Here is a 6,000-nt window from a genome sequence, read left to right as displayed (position 1 = left end):
CCGACCTTTCTGATTGACAAGCTCAGCTCTTAGCCACTGAGCCACAGCGTTCCAACTATTCCATAATATGGGATGATAAATTAAAGGAGCAGCACCAAAGAACGTTTAAAGGAAAACAAGCGACAAAACACACACACGCACACACACACACAGGTTGCAGCCTATCACTCTCTGCACGCTCACGCTTACGAAGACGTTAAGTGGGTTTTGGCCAGATTTCTAAAGGATGTATTGAACGTCGAGGGAGGTTTGGCAATCAAACGCGAACGCTGGTAAGGGAGCCACAGAGGTCGGTGGCGGGTTGCGGGGAGGGCAGAGAGTCAGGTGTTCGGGGGGGGGGGGGACGCCGCTTCGATCCGCCCCGCCGCTTCAAGCGCCGGCGAGGGCGTTGCAAGAAGACCGGCCGCTTTCCTCGGGGGGAGGCGGGGCTTGAAAGTTTCTCGCCCAGCCTTGAAGCTTGAAGGCAACTGTACTTTTCCCTTGGCCCGGCGATGGAAAACTGCAGTTGTTGCAACCCGGCAGGCTGAGCGCGGACGCCTCGCATCCCAGATGTTACGGTCCGACTTGCAACCTAAGCTCCGGCCCTAAGGATGGGCCTGGAGGACAAGGCTCGGCAAGGAGGCGCCGGACAGGTAGATGATCCGTCCCCAAAGGGCATTGAGGGGGAAATGGGCGGCAGTCCAGAATGGCTCGGGAGAGAAAGGCGCAGGGCTTCAGTTGATCTGAACTAACCCTTCGGGGCAATCAGCAGAGCCGAGAGATGCATGAATAGGGAGGGAGGGGATGCTTTGAACGGGTGTGGGGGGGGGGAGCCGGGCATCGGGGCAAATGGGAGGTGAAGTAAATGGGCAGAAATCTCCGTGGAGGTTCAGCTGGCGTTCGGGACGGGTGCAGGTAGGGGCAGCCCTTCTCCGTGGCGGCTGCTACAGCTGCTACCGGCGACATAGAGCCAAACCTTCCGTGGATGAGCAAATGACAGCTTTGGGGTGGTTCGATTCCCGCTCTCCGCGGAAAGAGAAGGGGTTTTTTTTGTCCATATTTTGAGCGAAGAAAAGGAGATGGGAGGAAAGGCTGAGCTTCGCTAAGCGACTCGAAGTAAAAAGAGGGGTGGAGAGTTGTGGGGAGGAGCGGATTCCGGTTCCCGGATCCTCCTGGCTCTGGCCCCACGGGTGGATGATCGCGGCATGCTAAGGACTTCCTCAGAATACTTGCAAATGTTTACTGCTTCGAAGCACTTTTAAAATCCGGATTCGCTCGCTGTGGGGGAAGCACGGACATGAAGTGGCTGAACCGTAGCCGTAGAGGAATGGGCTGCAAGCTGCGGCATGGGTCCAGGATCACAACCTGAGCTCTTTTTTGGACTGAAAGCTTTGATGAGAAGTCTCCAAGGTTGTACTTGAGTGCTTGGTAAAAAAAACAAAACATTTTCTTAATATGTTGCAATGCTACTTTGACGCATTATTATTTTTTAGAATAGGAACTAGAGAGTCAGGCTGAAAATGCAAATAGATGCATTGAGTGTGCTTGTGATTGCAGAGAAAACAAGAGGGGGCAATTTATCATATCCTTGTTCACCCTGGAGGGTTGCATGGGCTCCCTTTCCTTTCCTGCGAAGGTCTTGGTGTCTTGCTCCCACCTTTTCCATTGTGTTTACACACCAGGATGTTTATTTCTATGGTGACTTCACTGTGTGTACAAAGTTCCTTCATTCTTTTGAACAATTTTGGATAGGGAGGGGAGGACAAAGAGAGTGATGGCAAGACTCACAGTCGGCCCATTAAGAGAGACATCTTTCCTGAAAAATAAAATAAAATAACATTAGACCTGATTTGTCCACAGAGAAAGGATTATGCAAGATAAAATAATTAGTAGACTGGCTAATTTTTGCACACCACCATAGATGGGAGGAATAACATTATGAAGAGGCTTAATAAATGGGGATACTCCACTACACCCTCACCACAAGATGATTTTGTAATGTCTTAAGAAGTAAGATTAATGTGGAAATCAGACTTGTGAATGGCGTCCCAGAGCTGTGGTAAAAATTCAGAAATGTTCCTGATTGAAGGACCATTGGCCAATCTCTCTTCCTTTGCTTCAGCATTGTGACATGCAGCTATGCAGATTTCTCATTTTTTCAGTCACAAGTGCTTTGTGTGAGCTCCACATCTATTGTCTTTAGCTGCTGGGGGGCACGTTCCCTGCAGATACTTATCTTGATAAAGGATAATTGATTCCTATGGTCCCTTGGCTCAGGCTGTTGTTTAATTTGACAGATAATCAAATGTGTCATGATGAGCTGGGAGCTATGTGGATTCATGATGTAAGGAGATTTTTTTCCATTCAAGGAAGTTCAAGGAAATATTCAATGCTGAATATTTATTAGGAGTTGGTGCATGCGTAGGAAAGCTTGTTCTGTCTGCAACAAAAATGCTTTGGGGTGTCATGGCAAGTTTGCAACCAGAGGGCTGTTTTTTTTTTTTTTTTCATGGGTCCATACTGAAGATATTTTATTTATCTTTTCTTGGTCTGCCTGGGCATATGTTTAACCAGTTTGCAACTTTTGATTAATGGAACTGAGTTACTTTGTTTGCTGAAAGACTGTTTGGCTTCCTACTTCGCAGGTTTCCAAGCAGAAAACTCACCAAAACTTAGTCATCAAATCAAAGCTTTGCCTCTGGTCTCAGAGGCTATTTCAGAGGTGCATCCCTTGAGCCTTCTCCTTCCCTTTGCTGCACTTGTTTCAATAAGTACTATACATATCAGGAAGTCTGGCATAGAAATCTGAGTTTCTATAGTAGCTAAAATAGAGCTTTCATTAAGAAATGAGAACTGAGGCAAATGTTTTTGCCCAGTCCAACTTTCATAATGAGAGAGATTCTAGATTGCTGGTGGGGAAGAACCAGCTGCCAACGGCTTCTTTCTCTATTACTAAATTCTATATTTGCTTCCAATAACCTGTACAGAAACTTGATGATGATGGGTATGTTATGCTTTGGTTCCATCTGTTAATAACGTCTGTCCCACTTTTTGCCTTTGTCCTGCAAATTCCACTAGATTGAATCAGATGGCAGTCCCCTATAGACTGATTGGGGAGCAATTCCAGGTGCAGCTACCTGGTTCACTTAGAAGCTTAATGGCCCCGGTGGTGCAGTGGTTGGAATGGAATATTGCAGGCAATTAATCAGTGGAACAACTTGCCTCCAGAAATTGTGAATGCTCCAACACTGGAAGTTTCTAAGAAGATGTTGGATAACCATTTGTCTGAAGTGGTGTAGGATTTCCTGCCTGAGCAGGGGGTTGCACTAGAAGACCTCCAAGGTCCCTTCCAACTCTGTTATTCTATTCTATTCTATTCACTATAAGGCATTTTAGTGTTATGCTTCCTTTTAAAATCCATATATAAAAGACTGAAGCATTAGAAAATTTAAGTATATTTTTTCAAACATATTTTTGATTAGGGCTGTAAGAAATTATTGCAGTAATCTTATTTCATGAATTCAGGTTTCAGCCAAACTAGTATTTTTTTCCTGAGGACAAAATTTCTCTTCTCTCCCTCCCTCTCCTTCTCCCCTCTTATTTTGGCTTTCATTGATAAAAGACTTTGCTTATTTCCAAATACATCCATATGTATTCAAATGCACAGTAATGCATAAACAAGTTCCCATCCAGACAGGTGGCATTTCCTCCCTCCCCCATTGTTATTAGCCATCTGTATTCGTAAAATGTAGCAGCTGTCAAATAGGCACCCGTTTCCTGGTCAGTAGATTATTTTACATCCATAGTCTGCCTACCTCTACCTATGAAGCAAAGCCAAGAGTTCTGAGCCTGGGGCCTACAATTGGCCTTACAATTCTTTACTAGATAAATGACAACACACCTGCTTGCAGGAACAAGAGTTTCAATGCTTCCATCATTATGTTAAGTCAACATGGGCTCCTTTCTTACCTGCTTCAAAGAGTGAAAACAGAAGTGTGAGGGCATCTGCACCCAGGGAAACCTAGATTAAAATCATGTTGCTATCCAGTGCTGTTCTCAGCATAGATCTTCATAGTCTGAGTTAGAGCAGTTACGCTGCAACTTCAGATTGGAATCATCTTCCATAGTTTTGCATTGCAACTTTGATCCAAATTAGAATTAACCGTGACTTTTTTAATACCATGAAAATTCCCCTATGGGTTCAAATCCTAGAATGCTGCTTATGTCTTCTCTTTTATTTTTTATTTTTTGGATATGTGTGTGCGTTCTTGCAGGTCAATGGTTGTGTTTTTTTGGTGTGTTTGTGTCCTTGCAGGTCAATGGTTACAGGTTTTATAGGTGACTCCTTAAGAAGGCCACTTACTACTAAATAGAACAACCTGGATGGCAGGGAGAAATACTTTTAGGAACTAGGAATTTCAAAGGAGTTCTGACATAAAGACTATTCCTCTTGCCTGGGCCAGGACACTCAAAACATTTGGTGATTGCTGATTGTGTCCTTATTGAGATTAACATCCTCTATTGAGGTTGATAGTAAAGTTGTGGTTAAGTGTATGCAAGGACTGGGCCAAGAGATAATCTTTAATCTGGGATCAAGACTGAGATGGCTGTTAACATGTCAAATGTTAAAACGTTTCCCTAACTTTGAGATATTAGCAAATAGGAAGAATTAAGTGTAGCTTCTATCCAAAGGCAGTTTTATCAGTCAACCTCCTCCAGCCTGATTCTTCCTCAAATATTGGAGTACAACTTTGGTTATTCCCAACCAACAAGGTCCTGGTTGTCAAGGAAAGAATGAGAGTAGTCAGCTATGCTCCTGGAAGGTGCCAGGTTAAAAGCAACGACCTGAACTTTTGTTGACCAGATACGCCCCATAGCCATGTTCTAGCTATCATGGCATCTGCTAACACATGGGTCGCAAAGCAAATCATGAGTTTCTGCAGTAAAAATGAATGTGGGGTCAAAAACTGCCTTGCAATGTTTTCATTTTCTGCTCCTGTAAAAAGGCTTCTTTCTGTCTTTCAAGATGTTTGAGAATTTCTGTGACATTTCCATTAGTGGTATATTTGGCAGTGTTACCTTATGGGGATATTGGCAGCATAATAAATAAATATTTTTTAAACTGCTGAAAGAATGTGTGTGTGAAGTGCTACTCCTGCTCCTTTGTGTTATCCTTATTGCCATGCATCATGATGGTGTACACTTTCCAAATTGAAATGCTCAGTAGTATGTGATTCCCTGTTTTTTGGCGGTTTCGTTGCAGCCTAAAAAGCCAAAGAGTCTCAGGCTGTAAGAAAGATAGTTATGCCGTGACAAGCAGACAACAAGATGTTTGCATACGCCTTGACACGTTGTAAATAAATCCATGCATGAATAGAGCTGCACCTATTTCTAAGCAGGTAAGCCTGAGGGCAGATGTTGGGGTAAGGGAGAGATGCAGGTGTCAGATCTGGAAGCCATCTTTTACATTGGGCCTTCAGGCCTGCTATATTTTCTACTGTGGGAAAACAGGAGGGGGGATTATAGAGTGTGGATGATATATAGTCAAAATAACATTCTTTTCTCAGAGAGTCCAGGACACCTTGCCCTGCAGCTGCGATGATGTAACTCCAGTTACATCCAGGCATCTCCAGTTTTGGATGGTGCCTGATTGGATCTTGTGATGGACATGTGGGTGCTGGGCAGGGACTTGAATTTTCTTTTGGATGTGGAAAACCTGGAAACTTTCAAATTCGGGTTTTCCCAGATGTGTCAATATGACATCTCTAATAAAATGGAACTTTGAGGAAGCTTAAGCCTTGGAGTCTTCTTACATTGGGAGTGTTACTTGGAATCCTGACAGCAGGATAGTGAGGTATTAGGTGGATAGAACTTCATATCATACAGCCTGCTCTGGGTAGCCTCACTTGACCTGCTACCTTTCAATGGAATTTTTTCCGTCTTGCATTCACTAGGAACTGATCTAATTTAATACATAAACTGGAAGGCAGTTGCCCTTCCCTACTCTGAGTTACCTGACAT

The 6,000-nt window shown here is 43.9% G+C and overlaps 1 protein-coding gene across 3 annotated transcripts in view; it reads left to right on the top strand.

Annotated features, from left to right (window-relative positions):
- The first annotated feature begins 460 nt into the window (after window positions 1-460).
- Window positions 461-6,000, top strand: part of PIK3R5 (phosphoinositide-3-kinase regulatory subunit 5) — a 58,959-nt gene continuing 53,419 nt past the window's right edge. Inside the window, exon 1 of one of the 3 annotated variants that reach the window (XM_087709782.1) lies at window positions 461-632. The gene's annotated coding sequence lies outside the window, so the exon portion shown is untranslated. Of the gene's footprint in view, window positions 633-970; window positions 1,408-6,000 lie in introns of those variants that run through there. The other 2 variants (XM_087709784.1, XM_087709783.1) reach the window with 2 other exon arrangements.

This window comes from Thamnophis sirtalis, unplaced genomic scaffold (assembly GCF_051295495.1).
Source record: "Thamnophis sirtalis isolate CommonGarterSnake01/CBP01778 unplaced genomic scaffold, rThaSir2_p1.2 scaffold_3, whole genome shotgun sequence".
NCBI classification, from domain to species: domain Eukaryota; kingdom Metazoa; phylum Chordata; class Lepidosauria; order Squamata; family Natricidae; genus Thamnophis; species Thamnophis sirtalis.
The sequence above is the reverse complement of the archived record's forward strand: the minus strand, read 5'-3'. Positions and strand labels throughout refer to the sequence as shown.